Source organism: Kogia breviceps, chromosome 12, assembly GCF_026419965.1.
Source record: "Kogia breviceps isolate mKogBre1 chromosome 12, mKogBre1 haplotype 1, whole genome shotgun sequence".
NCBI lineage: Eukaryota > Metazoa > Chordata > Mammalia > Artiodactyla > Physeteridae > Kogia > Kogia breviceps.
Genome location: NC_081321.1, coordinates 89,519,650 through 89,541,370, shown reverse-complemented (window position 1 = coordinate 89,541,370; position 21,721 = coordinate 89,519,650). Strand labels below are relative to the sequence as shown.

Genomic DNA, 21,721 nt, shown 5'->3' with positions numbered 1-21,721 from the left:
CTCTATTGGTTAAGTGTATTGTTTCTCTTGCTTCAGCTGTGTAAGGAGTAGAGCTGGAGCCCAAGGGTTAATAATTCTGTGGCAGCACATAGAGCTATTTTTCCCCCATTTCTCTTCTGCTAGGTGTGAGTGTGTAGCATGGCTCAGCTGGCTGCTTCCTTTCTTCCAGTAAATAGCTGCACCTTCCTCCTTACCTCTTCCCAAACAGAGCACATGTCTCCATAGTACTACGGAGGGGGAGGAGGAGGATTGTTTAGGGAAGAGAGAGCCCTTTCAGAGTTCCACGCGGCAGTCTCCTTGCCACTGGGGATGGGCACAGCTCTAGCTGCTCTGACTTGAAGAGGTCCCACTGGGTGGATTGCTAAATGGCCACCTGCTTCTGAGCATTGTTCAACCTGGCAGGATCCTTGGAACCGGGAGGTAAGCCCTGGGTTTTAGAAGGAAGAGTGGACCTGGAGGAGAGGAGCCTTGGGGCAGTTGGAGGAAACAGGCACAGGCTCCATGCAAAGCTGCCCGCATGTGCGGTGTGAGCTGGGCCAGGGTGGTCTCCTTCTGTGTCTGTTTGCTCAAGAACACAGTGTGGGGCTTGGATTAGGGAGACGCTGGTGGGGAGTGTGTTGGCCAGGCAGTATCCACAAGCGTGCTCTTGAAATAGCTTTCTGCCAAATGCTTCTGGGAGAGACATGCTTTTCTCTGGGGGTCCTGGGGCAGGAGGGGGGGCATCAGGTTAGCACTGTCTCCCTGAGCCAGCTGTCACCCGGGCCCTTCTGTATCTTGTCTGGGCTTCCTCTTCAGCTCTCCCACTCAGCTGAGTGGCCCTTGGTGGACTCTGGGCTGAGGTTTCTCCAGAAATACCTAAATGGTCTCAGGGATTTTTGATTGTGTTTTTTAGGGGGACCTTTGGATCCCTGACCCTTGAGTGATGGGTGTGCCTTCGTGAATTTGGGCATGTTCCTAATTGTCCCATGCCGGAGCTCTTAGGGGTGGTGGGAGGGAGGGGATTCTTTTTGTATTATGACAGTGCAGTTGTGAGGATTTTCCTGTTTGTGTTTAAGGGGGCATGCATCACTGCCCTGACCTGAGACTTCTCACCTTGCCCAGAGAGGATCCTAATGCAGCATGTCTGCCTCAAGGTGTACAAACTGAGAAAAGTCAAAATGGGGAGGGGAAACGAGAGCAGAGTAACTGGGAAGGGCTGCTAGCAAGAAACTCTACTCATTTCACAGGGAAACCTTGCATTTTGTGGATAAGCAATGACTCTACGTCTCTCTTGCAGCCCTCCCCAAAATTGGTAAATAAAAAGTTCCATTGTTTTTATTTTTCAGAATTTGGTTATACATGGAGTGTCCCCAGTTTATTTAGGGAGAGCAGAGCCTGCAAATGTTTCTCTCCATGTCTTGTATGACCCCTGGCACCTGCCACCCTGTGTTCTGGGTCAGGCTTTGCCTGACATGTAGGTTCTTGGGCAAGTCACTGTGCCTCTCTGAGCCTCAGTTCCCTTGTTGTCAATCACAGAGGTAGGAGGGGGTTGGACTAGCTGACGTTTAGAGCCCTTCCTCTCTGGCTGTCTGTGCTCTGGATCATGAAAAGCCTCAGAATCTGAGTCTGTTGATTAAGTGGATTGGGTGTGGGTAAAGGATGTTTGCATAAAGGGACATGTAGCATGTGTCCTCTGGGTGCTTGGGGCTTCACACACATTTTAACTCATGTAACCCTCCCAGTAGACCTGGTAGGAGGTGGGATGTACAATCTAAAGACATGAAAATCAAGGTTGAAGGAGTTCAGTGACTTACCCAAGATCACCATTCAGTAAATGTTGACAGGGATATTTGTGCTGGTCACCATACTGGGGTGGCGGTACATGGCAGAATAACAGGACGGCTGGAGCTGGGATCCTTATCTACCTTTGCTTCTTTGCATGCTCTTCATTCTACTAGAAATCACACACTGATTTTCAGATAGACTCATTCAGCCAGATTATTGTGGATTATCCAGTTTACTGTCTGGGACAGCAGACGGTCCCCTGGATCTGAAAGGGACTTTATAATCCTTTGGACCAGGCCCCTCAATTTATATCTGGGAAAATGAAGGCCTAGAGAAGTTAGATTGCCTGTTCTTTATCACTCAGTGAGTCAACAGATGGCAGGGATGACTCCTTGCCTTAGGTGTTTGAAGTGGTATTAATAGTAAAGAGTTTGTTTAAACCTTCATTTGAGAACTTTGGGATCATTTCAACTTAATTATTCTTACCTCCAGGCCCTTTTGAAGTGCCAGAGGGTTGGAGTAAGACTCATTGAGCACCTACTGTGCGCTTGATGTTGAGGAAGGTGTCTGAGACACGGATGAGGTTGGTAAGCAAAAAAAGCGGGAGACCTGGTCAGTTTCCCTGCAGAGACTCAGGATGCAAGCTGTGTTTCAGGAGCGTCTAGTTCACAGGTCAGGAATCTTTCCCAGTGGAGGGGCTGCAACCCGGACCCCTTGTCTCCGCATATGGCTGGCACCTAATTTATACCACTGTAAGAACACTTGCCACATGACATGAGATCTCTGTTCTTTCTCTTCCCAACTAGGCTGCGTGTTTCCAGGGCACAGCTCCCAAAATGTAGGACCTAATCAGTGGAGCCACCTTGTGGGGAGGTGGGTGTCAGTATCTTGGATGTGCAGAGATGTACACCCAGAAATAAAAACCATCAAGTTATTATTAAAAAGGGCAGTGCAGATATGTGACTCTTTTCTTGATCACTATAACGTTAAGAAAGAATCCTCCTAATACCAAGCTTCAAATTTCCTAATGATTATTGTAGGAAAGAGGGGTTATAATTGTTCTGCAGGGCTGAAGAGCAAAGCCAGCAGCCATGGGTGGATGTGGAGGGGAGCAGGTAGCAGGTAAATGCAGGAAGAGTGTGCTGATGGTAGCAGTGGTCCAGTGGGTAGGACCACTGTCATCAGAAGTGTGTGGTAACCTTCAGGCATTGCTGCCCTGGCAAAGAGTAGCATTTGGTAGTCTCTAATTTCCTTTCTGGATCTAAGATTTCTTGATTACCTATCAAGCAGGAGTGAATGAGAGTAGGCCAGAGGTAGAGTAGAGCGCGTCTTACTCATATTTAGATTCCAAAGCCATAGTGTGGGGTGGAAATCATTCATAACCAAAATACCTTTGAAAATATTTTCATTGCCCCCCAAATTGCATTATACGTGGTTTTTGTGTATGCAACTCTGAACAATAATTCCTATGCCAACTAGTATGTAAAACACTGACCAAGGCTAAAAGAAGTCACAAAATGAAATTTATATGCAGTTGTGGGGTTTCATACTGCTCTGTCTTGAAGATAACTGCAAAATTTCTAACTGGCATAAAGTGAGGGATAGAGAATTCTCAATTGCTTGCAGGGTTTCTGCCATTGTTTTGGATAAACAGCCTCTAATACTTCATACATGTAACTCTTTTAAAATGATAATGAAAATTAAATGAGATAATATATGTGGGCACCCTGATCTGAGTGACAGAGCAGACGCTGAGTACACTTTTACTGGAAGGTACTCAGCCGCTTGCTTTAGCAGACTTGCCGATGCTGGTCTTTGAAAAGTTTTAGTGAAGAACCTGGTCAGCTGTGTCCAGGCTGGCATTTCCTCCTTGAGGTTGGCATGTCTGTTTGCCTTCTCTGGACAGTGCTCCCCGTCATGCCTCTGACTATTGCTTCTAAAATTCAAAGTGGGAAAAGAATGAGGTTGGACGCTACACAGACCTGAGTTCAAAGCACCGGCCATTGCCTATAGATGTGTAACATTGGGCATGTTACTTAACCTCTCCGTGTTTGGGTTTTTTCACTTATGAAAATGGGATCCATAGACCCCACCGTGCAGGATGGATGGAGGATTAAATAAGAACCTTTAGAGAGTGCCTGGAACATGTAGAGTAGGTATCCTCTAAGTGCTGATTTATTCCTTCTCCTTGGAAGGGTGTTGAGGAGAGGTGGTATATATTTTCTTTCTTCAATGTCACCTCCAGCTCCTTTGCCCACATTAGTAGATGCCCACTTCTAGATGGCTTTGTACAAGCCCGTAGGAAACCCCATGAAACTCTAAGAATGAGCGTGCTTACAGCCTTGCCCTGTCCTAGCTCATCCTCATCATCCCACTTACCTAACCAAGCACCCAGAAGGCTGCACTTAGAAGGGAAATGTTGAGCTTAAATCATTTTTAAAGCACCAATAGCTGAACTAAATATTCTGGGCTGGGGCTGCTTTACTCAGAGGCCAAGTGGGCAGGTGATTTGAGGGATGCTACAAGGAAGCCAAAGTACGTCTCCAAGTTCAAAGCATTGGGAATTCCATCGTTGAATATTCATCTCTTGGGTTTATTCATTAATCATTTAACAAATATTTATGGAGCTCTTATCTTGTGATAGGCAATGTCTTAGATGCTGAGGTTGAGTGGTACAGACAAGATTCCTACCCTCGTGGATCTTATATTCTGGTGGGGAAACAGAAAATAACCATAAAGCACATCCAGTGAGATGTCAGTCAGTGATGAGTGCCATGAATTAAAATGAAACAGTATAAGGGCAGGGGAAATGCCACTATAGAAAAGTCAGTTAAAGAAGGTCTCTCTGAGAAGTTGATATTTGAGCAGAGGCATGAAGGAGGTTTAGAAATGGGTTTTTGGAAATATCTGTGGAAAAGAATTCCAGGCAGAGGAAATAGTGAGTGAGCCTCGGGGTAGGTAGAGAGGCACAAGAAGGGAGAGTTTGAGAAGATGTGACCTGAGAGGTACCTGAAACCAGATCTGGTGGGGACTCATGGGCTGTGGAGAGCAATTTGGATTCTATTCTAAGTTGGAGGTTTCGAACAAGGCGGTTCCATGGTTTGACTTATTCTTTCAACTCATTTTATTTTTCTAATTACCATATGTTAAAATTGACTTTGCTTTGGCATAGAGTTCTGTGACTTGACACATGTATAGAGTCATGGAACTACCAACACCTCAGTTCTTTCTTCAAAGACCAGTTCTTTCTTCAAAAACCTCCTTCCTGCTATCCTTTTGTAACCACAAACACCCCACTTCTAACATATGGCAACTACAGCTGTACTTTCCTTCACTACCGTTTTGTCCTTTTGAGAATGTCATATAAGTGGAATCATACAGTATGTAACCTTCTAAAGGCTGGCTTCTTTCCCTCAGCATAATGTCTTCAAGATTCATTCATGTTGTTGCACGTGTCAAGAGTTTGTTCATTCTTATTGCTGGCTAGTGTTCCATTGAACAGACATATCACAGTTTGTCTATCCATTCCCCCCTTGAAGGACACTTCAGTTCTTTCCAGCTTTTGGCAATTATGAATAGAGCTGTTATAAACATTTGTGTCCAGGTTTTTGTGTAAACATATGTTTTTGCTTCTCTAGGGTAAATAAATACCTAGGAGTTGGATTGCTGGGACATATGGTAAATTTACATTCAGTTTCATAAGAAGCTGCCAAACTATTTTCCAGCATGGTTGTAGCATTTTGTCCCTTCAGCAGTGTATAAAAGTTCTAGTTGCTCTGTGTTCTTGTCAGCACTTGGCATTTTCAGTATTTTTTATTTTAGCCATTTAGTGGTATCTCACCATGGTTTTAATTTGCATTTTCCTAATGGCAAACGATGTTGAATATCTTTTTATGTGTGTTTTTGCCTTCCTTATATCCTCTTTGGTGAAGTGTCCGTTCAGGTCTATTACCCATTTTTTAAGTTGCTTTTGTGTTTCTTACTCTAGAGTTTTGAGTATTCTTTATATTTTCTGGATATCAGTGCTTTCTTTACTCTTTTTTTTTTTTTTTTTTTTTTGCGGTACGTGGGCCTCTCACTGCTGTGGCCCCTCCAGCTGCGGAGCACAGGCTCCGGACGCGCAGGCCCAGCGGCCATGGCTCATGGGCCCAGCCACTCTGCGGCACATGGGATCTTCTCGGACCGGGGCACAAACCCGTGTCCCCTGCATCGGTAGGCGGACTCTCAACCACTGCGCCACCAGGGAAGCCCTCAGTGCTTTCTTGAATATGTGATTTATGTGTTTTTAAGGAATCATTCTGAATGCTTTGTGGAAAGGAAATTATAGGGGACAAGGGTCAAACTGGAAGGATCAGCAAGTGGACCATTGCAGTAGTCCATGGGCAGAGATGATGGTAGTTTGGACTAAGGTCATTGGGGTAGAAGAGGTAAAAAAGTGGTAAAAAAAAATCTTTTGAAAGTAGAACCATCTGAACTTGGTGATGGATGGAATGTGAGGGAAAAGAGGATTCAAGGATGGCAACATTGCTGGAGGTGCCAAGAATTTAAATATAATTCAGGCATGTTCTCTGCCCTCAAGTAGCTCACAGTCTGGTGAGGGGAGATGTATTGTAAGCAGTTCACCTGGAATATGACAAGGTGTGCTCTCAGAGTTCATGTGAAAAGTCCTGGGGGAGCCCAGGTGACAGAGAAATGGCTAAGTGTAAGTTGTGCAAGGCCAGCTCTCTGGGAAGCCTCTCTAAACTTTAGTGTGTATTAGAGTCAGTTTGGGAGGTTGGTAACAATGCAGCTGACTGGGTTCCCACCCCGAAAGTAGGAGGTCTGTGGTCAGCAAGCACCACGAGTCATTCTGTGTCAGTGATTGGCCGACCACACTATGAGAAACTCTTGGGGGAGCTCGCTGGGGTGACTGCACAGAAGAAGGGATGTTTGAGGGGAGGTGTCAGTGTTTAGCAGGAATTCTGACTTGGAGAAAGCTGGGGAAAGGGCAGCCAGGCAGAGGAAAAAGCAAAAGCAGAAGCTTGGAAGTGATAGAGAATGGCTGGAGCCAAGAGGAAATGTAGGTTGGTGATGATGATGATAGTTGACCAAAGAGTACATGTCTGTTTAGTGATGGGTGGGAGTCATGTGACTTCCTGTGCTCAGTGAGTCTAAAGGGACTGCAGCAACTCATCAGCTCCCTCTTTACTAACAAGGGGCCTGCCACAGTGAAAGGTACCTAGCAGTCCAAGAGCGGGGTGTGCAGAGGGCCTGCTGTACTTTCAAAGTCTCCTGTGATGCAGCGCCTTTGAGGAAAGCTATGGCTACAGGGAACGAGCTGGCTGGCGTGGAGTATGCAGAGGTTGGTTGCAGGATGCCCTTGACCCAGTCCTACCCTGGGCTTTCCTCAAAGATCACAGACTCTGCATCTCCTTCCTGCACATATGTCATCCTGCCTGCTTTCCAAGGATGCCAGAGCCACATCTTCCTGTGGCTTAACTACTAATTCATCGCACGCTCACTATGTGCCAAGCCTCATTCAAAGCACTTCACATGGATTAACCCATTTCATTCTCACAGCAAGCCTATGGATGAGATAGAATTATTATCCTTATTTTAGGATGAGCAAAGTGAGACACAGAAAGATGAATGACAGGCCCAAGGTCACAATGCTGGGAAATAGAAGAGCTGGATATTAACCCAGGTCATTTTGACTTCAGAACCCATGCTTTTAACTATTATGCTGCATAAACCCTCCAGGGCATCTTCCGAGTATGAGGAGAGGTATTCAATAGTAGTAGCAGCAATAACACGCATACAATAGTTACTGTGTCACCATTGTGTTATTCTTAGGGTTATTCCATGTTGGGACTATTTCAGTGATAAAGTTTCATGTTATGAAGATTTTTCTTTTCCAATTTTAGCCTTTGGGTTAAAACTTACTATTTTTATTCTTTCTTGTCTGGTTAATAAAAACCAGTATGGTATATCTTTTTTGAGGTTTGTAAGAGCAACATAAAATGTTATAATACATGATGACCCTGTTGTTATATGTGAGACTGTTCACCATTATACTAGATGACCCTAGATTATTATGTCTAGAGTTCTTCTAAATCTGTCTTTCCGCTTCAAGTAGCCAGTGTACTTTCCTCCAGCAAAATTCTGATTTGCTGTGTGTGTTTGGCTGAAGTCAGGGAAGGCAAATTACCCAATATCCCTGCATTGTTTCCTAAGGAAGAATCAATATAATCTGACTGAACACCTTTTCTCCTTTTGTAAAGTATAGAAGAAGGTGCTGTAAACTGGTGGGCGTAGGGCCTTTTCTTCCCGTATTTCAGCTGTGTTGTTGTCTTAGGAGTTCTGGTTGCTATCACAAACTACCATAGACCTAATGCTTCAATAACAGACATCATTCCTTGCAGTTCTGGAACCTGGGAAGTCCATCATCAGTGTGGCTGGGTTCCGTCAGAGTCTGCTTCCTACTTTGTAGATGGCCATGTTCTTGCTGTGTCCTCACTGGGTGGAAAGCAGGGAGAGGGGACTAAGCTCTCTCTTGTGTCTCTTCTAATAAGGGCACAATCCCATCATGAGGGCTCCACCCCCATGACCTAATCACCTCCTAAAGACCTCATCTCCTAGTACCATCACATTGGAGATTAGGGCTTCAATATGTGAATTTTGGGGGGGACACAAACATTCAGTCCATAGTAGTTGGGTGGTTGCATTTGCTGCCTAACCAACCCCAGGCAGGAGTCATCCCATTTGACAGAAGAGTCAAGTTAGGAATCTCGACTAGGAGTCAGGCTAGACTGACAGACAACACAGAAGGAGAACTACGTCATCTGGGAGAGTTTTGAAGTTTCCCGAGCAAGGAACATCTGAGCTGAATTTTGAAAGATGAATGGAGTTCACTAACCCCATGGGATTGGGAGGAGGGAGGCGCTTAGAGGAGAATAGAAGAGGATGGTATTCCAGGAAGTGGAAAAAGCATAGGCAAAGGCATAAGACCACGTGGGAGGAAAGCAGATAGGAGTTAGTGGAGATAATGTGAAAGGGTACCATGTTGGAAGAGGAAGCTGGAGTTTCAGCTGGCCGGGCAGGAGGGGGTCTCAGAGCTGCATGGAAGAGCTTGGATATGCATCAGGGAGCAACTGTGGTGTTTAAGCAGGGCAGTGACATGGTCAGATTTCTGTTTAAAAAAAAGTCTCTGACACTGTATGCTATGGAAATGGATTTGGAGGAGACCTAATTGGATACAGGGAGACGGGAAGGAGGGTTTTACAGTGGTCCATGAAGGAGACTGTGCATGTCTGAACTGGAAGTTGCGGGAAACGAAGAGAGTGGAAAAGCATCCCTTTCATTCATTCCCACACCCAGAACAAACCCCTCTGCTCTATTATGGGCCTGTGTGGAGGTGAATCCGATACAAGCCCTGTCCTCAAAACGTTTATATAACATAGGGACATTGAAGAAACCATTGACAATACAAGAGGTGGATTCACTCAGTTTCTTTGACTCACAAATATCTTTTGAACGCCTACCATGTGCCAGCCCTTTCTGGTGGGTGCTGGAGATGGAACAGCGAAAAAAAACCCCCAAATCTTTGACCTCATGGGGACCACATTCAATAGTTGGGGGGCAGCAGAGAAACAATACGCTACAAAAGTTTGGATGGTGATAGGTAATTGCAGAGAAAACTAAAGCAGGGAAGGCGAAAAGGAGTGTTGGGAGAAAATTTTTAAAAGGGTATTTGATTAAAGGGCTAAAGGAGGCAAGGGAACATTATCATTAATATACAAATGTGGAGGCTGAAACACCTCCCTGGAGACATTGTGGTTATATCAGCATTGAGCATGGGCCTTGGGGCCAGACAGACCTAAATTTGCATCCTGGCTCCATCCCATACTGGCTGGGTGACTTTAGCCATGTCAGCTCACCTCCTTGAACATGGATTTGTTTATCCATATAATGGGGTTGGTGACACCCATCTCCCAGGACTGCCATGAGGCTGGACAGAGACCCTCACTGCTCAGCGTGGAGCCTGGCGCCCTGAAAATGCTCATTATATGGTTCATATTCACCATGGCGGGAATGATTCTGGTGGGGCATCGCCAAGGCTTTATGGGAAGGGGGCCCTGGGAGGTGAAACAGGAGTCTTGGAGCAGGATTGCCTTACCAGGGCTCTTCTGTTGCGGGCTCTACAAACCAGAGTCCTGGGGCCCCAGGGCAGAGAGGCAGGAGAAGTCCCAGAGTAGCCCTGGGTTTCCTCCAGCAGCTCAGGGGTCCTTCACCATCTTGGCTATTTGCAGTACGATCCAGGGAGAGGAGAAAGGCTGAGTTTTAGCCTGACTCCTAGTCAAGATTCCTAACTCGACTCTTCTGTAAAATGGGATTTTACTCCTGCCTGGGGGCTACGCGATCACTCGATTCCTCCCTCCACCCCTTCTCCAAAAAAGAAGATGCTGCAGCACTCGGGGCAGGGGAACCCTGGGGCTGATGTCATGCCACGTTCTGAAGCCCTTGAAGGTCTCCGCCTTTCCTGAGAAGGATTCTGTCCCCAGGCAGGTCTAAACCCCTGGGAAAGGATACGAGAAAAATCTTTCTGTGATTTAAAAAAGTAAGTGGAGGGCTTCCCAGGTGGCGCAGTCGTTGAGAATCCACCTGCCAATACAGGGGACATGGGTTTGAGCCCTGGTCCGGGAAGATCCCACATGCTGTGGAGCAGCTAAGCCCATGCGCCACAACTACTGAGCCTGAGCTTTAGAGCCTGTGAGCCACAACTACTGAGCCCATGTGCCTAGAGCCCATGCTCCGCCATAAGAGAAGCCACTGCAATGAGAAGCCCCTTCGTTGCGCACTGCAACGAAGAGTAGGCCCCGCTCACCGCAACTAGAGAAAGCCCGTGTGCAGCAATGAAGACCCAATGCAGCCAAAATAAATAAATAAATAAATTTATTTAAAAAAATTAAAAAATTTAAAAAAAATAAGTATAAAAGTAAGTGGAGGTGAAAAAGAGCATTGGTGGGCGTGAAGGCGAGTCCAGCTTATCTTCAGCAGTTTGACCAGCAAGCACAGCAGAAACGGCTGTTTTCTGCAGGAGCTGGAGGCCCCTGCCGCCATCTCCATGCAGACTGTGCAAAAACCTCCCCTTGCCTGCAAGTGACAGCTGGAGAGGACTGGGGGGCCACACTCTGGAAGGAGTTGGCAGTGGCTGCCTGGGGATGTTTGGGTGGAAATCTGATGCCGGGATAGGAAAGCTCTGCTTCCCATGGGCGCTTCCCTCCACCTGTCACATGTCATCAACCATGAGGTATCATTGCGCCTGGCCTAAGGGGGCATTACTGCTGCTTGGCTAAGGCCAGCTACTTCCCCAGCTCAGTTGTTCCTAAAGAGGGAGGAGGGAGGAGGAGAAACAAACAGACAAAACCTCTGGTTAAAGGCCTAGACTGTGAGGTCAGAGGAACCTGATTAGAGTTCCGTACCTTCCCTGCTGTGTGACCTTGGGCAAGTTACTGAAACTTTCTGAGCCTTGGGTGCTTCAGCACTAAAATAAGGATACTAGAACCTTCCTCATAGGATTATTAGGAGTATAGGAGAGAGTGAGGGTACAGGTAAAGTGCTTAGTTGAGTGTCTGACATGTAGCAGGAAGTCTGTCCATGTTGCTATTATCAATATAGACTGACAAGTATTATCAGAAATCAGGATAAAGGAAGGTAGAGAAAGAAATCACTTTTCTGTGTCTGGTTCTTTCTGTTGAAAGTGAGAATCAAAGATGTGCATCTGAGTTCTTCAGATCTGAGCTCCTCCTTTTACCAATGGGAGAAGCCCCTGGGTGGAGGGGTGACGGAATGACTTGCCTAGGGGGATGCTGATGGATGCTGATAGTGTGGGATGGGGAGCCAAATCATCTGGGCCCCATCCTGACTCCACACTGAATCACCGTGACAACTGGGCAAGTTCCTCCACCTTTCTGGTCCTCTGCATGGAAAGCGGATAATAACGAAGGATTCCTATTAGGACTAATTGATTGAATATATAAACAGGGCTTAAAGCAGTACCTGGCACATAGGAAGCACTATATAAATATTATATATTTATAATATTGTTGCTATTGTTACTATTACAGTTATTGTATTACTATTAAGATTACTGCTATTAGTTGCTACTATTATTGTTATTATTACCATCATCATCATCATCATCATTACTGTTAGGGTCACACAGGGAGCCAGTGGCAGTAGCTACTACCTATTTTAGCAAAAATCTGCATGCTAGCCTTGCCCACACCTGCTTCTTTATGTGAGCGTGAGGCTGCCTGCCAGCTTCTCTAGCCTGCAAGAGGGGACTGTGTCCCCATAACTGCAGCCGAGCCCACTGTTCCCAGAACTTTCTGAGCCAGTGCTCTCCAAGGTGAAGGTCACTGCAGAGTCTGCCCCAGAGTGCTGCCTAGTAGGTGCCAGGCTCTCAAGGAGCACCCCATTGATGTTGGTGCCCGAGTTGTTGGGAGGAGGGCCAGCAAACCAGGGTATCACAGTGGCTGAAGGGCTACATCTGGAGATAGACTAGACTGATCTAGAGCCAATATTTAATTTTGCACCTTGCCCAGTACATGATGTCCTGCCAGTTGCTGAAGCCCTTGAGCCTCAGTTTTCTCATCTGTAAAATGGGGCTAGTAGTTGTATTTGCTTCACAGGGTTATGTGAGGATTAATGAAATGATGCTCTTAATTAAATTAGCTCAGTGCTTGAGCAAGCAGTCAGCCACATGGTGGTTATTAGTATTTTTTTATTTAGGAGAAAAGTACTCCCCAGAGAGGGGGAAGTGAGTGGCTAGCAAGTAGGCACTGATATCCTGAGAATCTTGTATTTTAATTGTGATAATTGTGGAATCCGAAAAAAAAAACACTGGCTGAAGACTCAGGTGACCTATGTTCTGGGCTTGGCCTGGCTTCTATTTTGCTAAGTGACCGTAGACAAGTCACTTCCTTGTCTGTACCTAGTTTCCCCATCAGGCAACAAAGTCTTGGGAACGGGGGTGCCAGACTGCATGGTTCTGTGTGATTTCACAGGTGTCCCTCCACCTCCCCAGGTCCAGCCCCTCCAGGTAACTGTGTTTCTGCCGAGGTATAGCCCACACCCCCCCTGGGGTCCTGGAGTCCTTCAACAGATGATTACCAAGCGCCCAGGGTCCCAATCCTGCATCTGGGTTCTGTGTGAAGTGCGGGAAATAGAGGACTGAGGGGGTCAGGTCCCACAGGAAGTGAAACCATTCCCGCTATAAAGAAAATGCCTCAGGAGGATGGAAGAAGATACAGTTGGTGGCATTGGGGGTCTAGGGTGAACATTAAATGGAGTGGTCGGAGAAGAGCTCTGGGGAAGTGGCGTTGGACTTGAGACCTGGACGACGAGGAGGCGGCAAGGGGATGAGCCAGGGAAGGACATTCTGAGAAGAGGGAAGAGCACGTGCAAAGGCCGGAGGGCAGGGGCAGCGGTGGCGCAGGAGCTGGCTTGTGCCCGAGACAGAAAAGAGGCCGGTTTGGCTGTAGGCAGTGAGTGAGGGGGAGGGGGCGCAGACGATGTCGGACTGCAGAAGAAGACCGAATGCCACCCGCACTGAAGAGTGGGAATCAGAGCAGAGGAGCAGGTGGGGAGGCAGGGAGGTCAGAGGAGATCTTCTGGCTTGATCCAGGTGAGGGATGACAGCGGCTCGGATGCTAGGGGTGACCGTGGAGTTGAAAGAAGTAGGTGGATTCAGAGGCTGTGTTGGAGATAAGAGCTCGTGATGGCCTGGGTGTGGGAGGCTCCAGAGGGAGGAATCCTGGCACCTCCTCACATTTCTAGCTTAAAGCACTGGATGGTGTATCTGCTGAGATGGGGAGGATGGAAAAGGGGGGCAGTATGGGTGGGGGAGATGGCAGGAAAACAGGAGTTCTGTTTTGGACCTCATACACTTAAGATGCCTAATAGCACGCCTTTGCTCTCCAGAGTGAACTTGCTAAATTCCTCATTAGGGTGGCACCTGGCCACCAGAAGCACCGCCAGGCTGGCCACCTGCCCTGTGGAAGCTTAGGCAGAGGCTGTAGGAACTGCAGGTGATGAAATTGAGTGCTGCACTGCTTACAGCCTGTGCCCTCTCTGTGTCTCCCTGTCTCTCTGTTTCTAACTGTACAGGTCTTTTTGTCTCTCTGTTTTTTTGTGTGTGTGTCTCTCTCTCTGTCTCTCTGTCTTTCCATCTCTGTGTTTCTCTGTCTCCTCACCTGTGAATACCTTCATTCAGGTGTTCCAAGTGATGGGTGTTTCCCCTCATTTCAGCCCTTCCTTTGCATCCTCAGGTACGTTGCAGACCTGAGCAAGCCTCCCAAAGATCTCCTTTGTCTCTAGGGGAAGGTTACTTATTTGGCTCCATGTGTTTTCTGACCCAGCAGACAGGAATGCCACGGCTGGTTCCCAGGCCTTGGCAATGCTGGCATCTCCTAGACTCTGGGTGCCCAGCTCTGCCTGCCACCATCTCCAACTCAGTGAGTCTGCAGCCGGACTTGGTCACTTCTCCAAACCTGCAGTGACGGGCATGTGCAGGCCTCCGCAGGGACCCAGAGCCGCTCTCTTAGTCCTAACTGGTTGGTGAGAATAGTCAGGGAAGCCTCCCCAAAGTAGAAGAGGTTAAGCTGAGTCAGAGGTAACCAGCTGAAGAATGTAGGAGAGCAAAGGAAGGTCATGCCAGGCAGAGAGAATGGAAATGTGAAGCGGTTGTGTGGGGGGCAGGGCATATAGGATGCTGAACCCTAAGCAGATTTGTGTAAGTGAGCTAAGTTTAAGGTACCCAAGAAGACAGATTCCAGGCTCACGGAGGCCCAAGGCACCATGACGTGATGGAAAATCGATAGGCCCCAGACAGACCTGGGTTTGCATCCTGATACCATGGAGGGGCAGTGTGGTCCAGTGGTTACCGCTGTGCCCACCGGAGCCAGGTTGCCTGGGTCTGAATCACAGCTCTGCCCCTTGTCAGCAGTGTAACTCTGGGCCTCAGTGTCCACATTTGTACAGTACAGGTAAGAACAGCACACCTACCTCATAAGGCTGGAGGAAGGATGGCACGAGTTAATAGGGTCAAGTGCTTAGAACAGTACCTGACAGAACTGTAATGATTACTTACAGGTTGAGTAAAGTACTTATCATCTCTGGACCTCAGTTTCTTTTTCTGTAAAATGGGGTGACTGCACTTCCTGGGCAGGGTTGTTGTGAGGCTTGGGGACCACTTGCAAGCCATCCGTGTGCAGTCCCTGGCTCCCAACAGAGGCTCAGTAAACGGTAGCCACCAGCAGTAGCACCAGCACCACCAGCACTACCATTATCATGGTTGTTGTCGTACTTCCATGTTGGCTGGTCTGGCACCGAGTCCCTGCTTACTGACTCCCTCCGTCTGCCCAGCAAGCATCATGGCTCACCCAGCCTAGAGACTGGAAATTAAGTGCTGTAAGTCTGGGCCACAGTTGCCCTGGAAAACTATCTGCCTTTTGCCGGGCAGCAGTGATTCAGATGCTCCTCTGGCCATGCTAGCAGCTGTGTTGTCAGCTTTCCCCCAAGTCATGCAAAAAGCCAGCAGCAGGGCTCTCCCCGAAGCTTGTGCAACTAAGCATTGCACACATGACTTCTGGGCCCAGTGCTGACAAGAATGGTGCTATGATGACACAAGGAAATCCCGAGGCCATTGCACTCTGTTCCCTCCACTCATGTGGAATTTGGTTTCCACCCACAGGCCCTGTCCATGACGAAACAGGAGGGGACAGGGCAGGCTCCTGGGTGTCACAGCTGGGTTCCCTCTGTGCTCTGTCCCTGTTTCTTATCCAGCCTTCATCGTAGGAAGGCAGCATAGGGTAGCTAAAACTGGACCCCGGGAGACCCAGACGGCCTAGGTTTGGATCCCAGCTCCACCATTTAATCAGACGTAAGGCCTTGGGCAAGTCACTTCATCTCCCTGTGCCTCAGTTTCCACATCTTTAAAAACAGAGATGATGTTAATACTGATTTATATCTCATAAAGTTGCTATGACTAAATGAATCAGAGTTAAATGAAACTCACTTCTCTTTGCTAGGCTCTTATCTCTTTATTCATAAGGTAGTTGCACTAGATCCTCTTAAGATTCCACTTAAGATTTCCACTTCAGAGTTTCAGGCACTGCAGTATGTGGAAATGAATTCTGCTTCTGCTACTGGCCTGCTGTTTGGTCTTGGAAGAGTAACTTAATCCCCTGAGGTTTTCATTCTGGTTTTTTTTTTTTTTTTTTGTGGTACGCGGGCCTCTCCCTGTTATGGCCTCTCCCATTGCAGAGCACAGGCTCCGGACGCACAGGTCCAGTGGCCAAGGCTCACAGGCCCAGCCGTTCTGCGGCATGTGGGAATCCTCCCAGACTGGGGCACGAACCCACGTCCCCTGCATTGGCAGGCGGACTCTCAACCACTGTGCCACCAGGGAAGCCCCTTCATTCTGTTTTTTTAAAGGATATAAAGATACCTCCATGATGGATTTTGATTAGTATCTGAATTAGAATATAGATAAAGATATTATATCTCTCTCTATATAGATACAGATACAGATATAGAGGAGATACCTGTATCTCCTAGCAGAGTGTTTGGCACTTCATAGGTGTTCAATGAATGACAGCAATTAATTTTACATTGGAAACACTATAGAAGGAAGTCCCGTATTGAATAAGAAATAGTATTAACTCCCAACTCTTTTTTTCAAATTCCAAATTAGTTCCTGAAAAAGTGGAGGGATGGAAGATAAAGAATCAGGAAGGAGGAAAAGAAGGAAGGGAAGGAAGAAGTGATGGAAGAGGGAAGAAAAGAAAGCACAGAAGAAAATGGGATGGAGTTGATGCTGCCCCACTTGCATTTTCTGAGCAGCCCCACCTGCAGGATGAGGCGTGGGGAGCTCTGCTGGGGGAAGGTTCCAGATCCTAGTTGCCTACTATCAGGGGACCCCCCACTGCATTCCCCTACCCCCAGCCACACTCTGCATCCTAGTGGCATCCCCAAACCTCAAAATTTCCTGACTTCATTTAGAGAGAATCCAAATGTTCTGGTTTCCGGTCTGTTGCTACAGAATGAAATGTGGGCAAGAGGACCTTTGGGCAGATCCCTCTCTAGGGACTTGGGCATTGGGGAGGTTGGTGGAAATTAGCATTTTACAGCTGACTTCTAGGCCTGGCACTGATAAAGAAGGAGCTGTGATGGGCACAAGGAAATCTGTAAGCCGTTCCGCAGTCAGACTCGCACTGATGTGTACAGAGACTCAGACGTTTCCTTGGATACTAATTATTCTCAGTGTATACAATAGTCATGTTTTCTCAATAAAATCAGGGCACAGAGACTTTCTGGGTTTTCTTTGGCAGGGATGGAGGGAGCAGAGCATTCTCAGCCCTGATTCTGGAAGTGGCTAGGGCTTAGGTTTCCAAACAAGTAGAAGGGCCTGGCAGCCATAGCTCTAGGAGTCTCAGATGCTGTCCCAGGAGTTGGGAAGTTGATCCTCCCACAGGCAACAGGCAGTCATGAATTTAAAGCAGAGATTAGATACTAGAGTCTTGTTGGATTAGTGGGGGCTGGTGAAGTGAAGAGCCCAACTGGTCAAAGAAAAGAACCAGGCCAAGGTCAGCCCTTGGACCACTCAGAGGTTTAATTTTACGGTTAACAGGGTCCGTATTTTGATCTCAGGATTATACAAGAGCCTGGAGTACCCTTGGACACCAAGCTCTGAGTCTGACTGGTAGAAAAGGTGCCCTGGGGAGCCCTGAGAGCCCCAGCCTTTGTAGTTGGTTTTGGAAAAGTGAGTTCATCATAAATCTTTTCAAACAGGGCCACAGAGAGTATTGATGAGGATTTTCTCGGGAAATAGAGATTCTATCCATTCATTCATTCATTCTGTTATTTACTGACTGCCTACAAGTTGCAATGGATGCAGAGCTGAAATACAGACCCTGTCCTCAGTGAGCCTAAAATCTAAACCAATTATCACTGTATCAGGAGCCACTACTATAACAAACAACCACAGCCTCCAGATGGCATAGATGATAAACACTGTCTTGCTCACGTGTCTCCAGGTTGACTGGGAGTTGACTAATGTAGGCCAGGCTCGTCTGGGTGGCTCTGGGATGCAGCTTGAGTCCAGGTCTTCTCCACGTGTCTCTCCTCCTTAGCTCCATGGGCCAGCCCACAGAACATGCCCACGGAACATTTTCTCATGGTAATGGCAGAGATGCAAGAGGGCAAGTAGAAACACATCATGATACCTACTACCTAGTCAGGCTCAGAACTGCTGCACTGTCAGGTCTGCCCTCATTCCGTCAAGCCAAAACTAGTCTGACAGCTGGGCCCGAGGTTAGGGGGCAGGGGAGTCAGCTACTAGTGGAAGGAACTGCTGAGTCACTTGGCAACCTCTGTAGATCCTGGGAGGGGTGAAGAATTGTGGCTGATTATTGAAACTACAAAACTGCCCACCCCAACATAGGCATATTTATTTATAAATCATGACTACTTTGCTAATAATTGTGTTCATAAAGAGTACACACAAAAAAGAAATTTAGGGATGAGATTGAAAATTTTGAAAGAAAATTTCAAACAATTTTCTTTCCCTGCACTCCAATGTATCATCTTGGAAATTCCCAGGGGGGTGCACTTCTCATCTTTAGAGACTCTGGTCTGGAGAAGTGTTTCCCAAAATGTGGTAGACCAACTGCAGCAAATCATTTGGGTCATTTGGAGAGCTTGTTAAATGCAGATTCTGGGCCACTCTTCCAGAGCTGTTGAGGGTGAAGCCTGGGAATTTCTATTGTTAGAAAGCGTCCCAGGAGATATGGGCACATAATTCGAGTTTGAGACTTTAAATCGACAGAGCCATCAGCCTGTGAGGGGAAGAAACCCAAGAGTGGATTCTCAGAACAGCCCCTTACCCGGCCTGCAGCATGCTGGGATGGTCAGGAAGGTTAGCCTGAGTGAGTGATGCAGGTGATGAGTTCTGAAGGAGGGGGCAACTTAACCACGCAGGGAAGGAGAACAAGGCTGAGCCAAGCAGAGGTTGCTGCACGTGTGAGAGCTGCCCTTGAGAGTGGGCCCACAGGTTCAGGGAACCCCGTGTTTGGCATAAGTAGAGCGGAAGCTCAGGGAAGACTGAGTCAACGGATGAGTGAGACTTAGCCAAAGAAGGGAGATGAGGCCGGAGTGGGACAAGAGTGGTCTGTTCCGAGCTGGAGGTCAGAGGACTTGTGAAGGACCTTATGTTGTAGGCCATGGGCAAGTGCGGGAAAGTTTGCTGCAGGAAGTGACGTGATCACGTCCAGCTGAAGTGCTCGAGAGGTCAGTTGGCCGCAGTGTGGGGAAGGGGCTGGAGGGGGAAGCAGGCCTGCAGGGTATAGAGCACTTGACCTGGGAGAGCTGAGGGTGGCCCGGCAGTGAGGGGAAGAGAGAGATGGATTCCAGAGGGATTGGGGTCCAGAGGCAGTTAAAGAGGCAGAATCCATGGAGCAGGGGAGAAGCAGCAGAAGAGAAGACTAGGGAGGCCTGTGAGTGAAATGGCGTCTTCGGGCTGGAGCATGATAGGTGGGAGTACAGAGGGGGGAGGGGGGCAGAGCAGTTCACCCTCAGGACAGGATCTTGCCCAGAGGGGCCAGCGTTCCCGATTATCACCAAGGTGGGCACCTCTCCAGCTCCAAGCTTAGGATGAAAAGGCCTAGAAATAATATTGTGAAGTATGTCCCCCAAACCACATGTGGTTTGTATTTTATTTTATTTTATTTTATTTTACAGTAAGTTAAGGTCACTAGAAATCACCTTAATTTATTTTGAAGGGCACATCATGGGCAGCAATGAGAGGGACCCAAGATGGCCATTTAGCTCCAGACTACAGGTTACCAAGGGCCTTGGGTTAGATGTTTGACAATGACCTTCAGAGGAAGGTCTTGATAAATCAGAGACAAGCCGGTGTGATTGTCAGATAATGCCAAGCTTCTGTCCCAGTCCCACCTGGGGCTGCTTGGAGAGTTCTATAAATTCTGTTTGTAAATAAATATCCTGTGATTATTTTGTGGATAACACAGTTATAGTTGCTGTATCATTTTAGGGTAAAAGCTTTAATTTGCTAAATAAATATTCATGTGCATGAATATTTTTTGTGACACTCTTTTGGCATTTCTCTATTTGGATGTATTTCAGGTTGGGGAGGGTAGTTTCTAATACATGGGAAAAAATCTCACCTCTCCTGACCTCGAGGAAAACCCTCTCCCATGAAATTCCCTGACACGCTGGGCTGGCGTTCTCCGACAAGGGGAGGGAGTTGCTGGTGCAAAAGCTCACTCACCTACAAATCCTACCTCCGAAGCCCAGATTCTTGGCTGGGGACCTACAGTGCCCCACTCACAGGAGATCAAGGCCTGTGTGAGTGGATTAGAACTCATCAAAGACGGCGCACACTTTCATGTAGCTGTGGCTGGAACAGAGCTCGGGGGGGATGAAAGGCCCGGCAGATCTGTTATGTGGAAATGGAGCCGCTCCCACCGCAGATGCGTGTTTGACCTTTTTTTAGGAAGTTAAGCATCTCTCGGCTCTGCAACTTGAGTGGCACACTCTCCGGGTTCAAAGGCTTACCCGCACTGACTGCACTCATCAATATATGGATGAAACTCAGCCCATGTTGTCTCCATGGATTTTTAAACTTTTTGCTCAGGCAGAATGGGTTTTAGCAGTTGTTAATTGCCCAAACGCTGGTTCCTAGTAAGCGAGGAAAAAGAAAATCTTTCATCACTCATTGAGCCAAAGATGGAGAGAGAAAATTTATGAGTCTTGGTGTGTTTTCATGGGGAAGGAATTCACTAAAAAATGAAATCAGATATGCCCTCCCATTATTCCAACTGTGGTCCAGCTTAGGCTTATATGCATCCACTGGGATGGATGCTTTCTCTTATACAATTACACATTTAGTCTTTGCAAACAAAAGGTAAGGATAGTTTAATTTTATTCCTGTTGTCTTAAGCAGGTTCACTCAACAAATATGTATTGAGCCCCTGTTATGTCCTAGGCACTTTTCTAAGTACTAGGGATACATTTGTGAACAAATCAGACAAAGATCTCTGTTCTAGGAGGGTTTACCTTCTATCAGAGGGAGCAGAGAACCAACAATAAGAAAAACAAGTAAGTCAATTGTATAGTTTCTAGAAGGTGATGCATGCTGGGGAAAAAAGAATAAATGGAGCAGAGTAAGAGAGATCCAAAGTGACGGATGGTTTAACATTAGGGGGTCATGGGAGGCCTCACTGAGAAGGTGACATTTGACCGAAGATCTGAAGGAGATGAGGGGTGAGCCATGCAGATATCTGAAGAAAGAATGTTGCAGGTGAAGGAACAGCCAGTGTCAAGGCAGCTGATGATCAGGAGGTTCAGACATTGGAATCTGTCTTTTCCTTTAATGTTCTAAGAAATGTGCCAGGCCTTGAATATTCCTTATCTGGTGTCCCACTGTAGGAGAGCCAGGTGTTAGCCTGTGAAACACCATACTATCAACATTTGCAGAGCACTTTAAAGATTAAGAAGTTATTTCCCGTGGAGTGAAGGAACTGTTCTCTACCCTGGTTGTGGTGGCGGTTCTATGTGTACACCAGAAAAGTCAATTTTACCCTATGTTAACTTAAAAAAATAAGCATTTTGAAAAAAGCAGTTTAGTGCATTTTGTTTTGTTCTGCTCAAAGACCTGTGGATTAGGGAGGGCAGAGATTAGCCTCCCCGCTTTGCAGATCAAGAGCCCGTGGCCAAGATGTTACTCACCCGTAAGAGGCAGACCGGGTCTCAAAGTCAGATCCATCTAAAGCCTATTCTCATATGAATACTGAAGTCCCTGCCCTTCCGGCAATGCGAAGCACACTGTCGAAAAAGCAGTCAGTGTGATCACAACAGCTAATGCATACTACTGCTCATCGTGTGCTGGAGCTGC

General features: G+C 47.2%; 1 protein-coding gene across 2 annotated transcripts in view; it reads left to right on the top strand.

The window, feature by feature from the left end:
- The window catches only part of SYN3 (synapsin III), a 443,491-nt gene that overhangs the window by 5,759 nt on the left and 416,011 nt on the right, over window positions 1-21,721 (top strand). Inside the window, exon 1 of one of the 2 annotated variants that reach the window (XM_067010054.1) lies at window positions 52-420. The exons of the other annotated variant lie outside the window; for it this stretch is intronic. The gene's annotated coding sequence lies outside the window, so the exon portion shown is untranslated. Of the gene's footprint in view, window positions 1-51; window positions 421-21,721 lie in introns of those variants that run through there. 2 annotated transcript variants of the gene reach the window in all.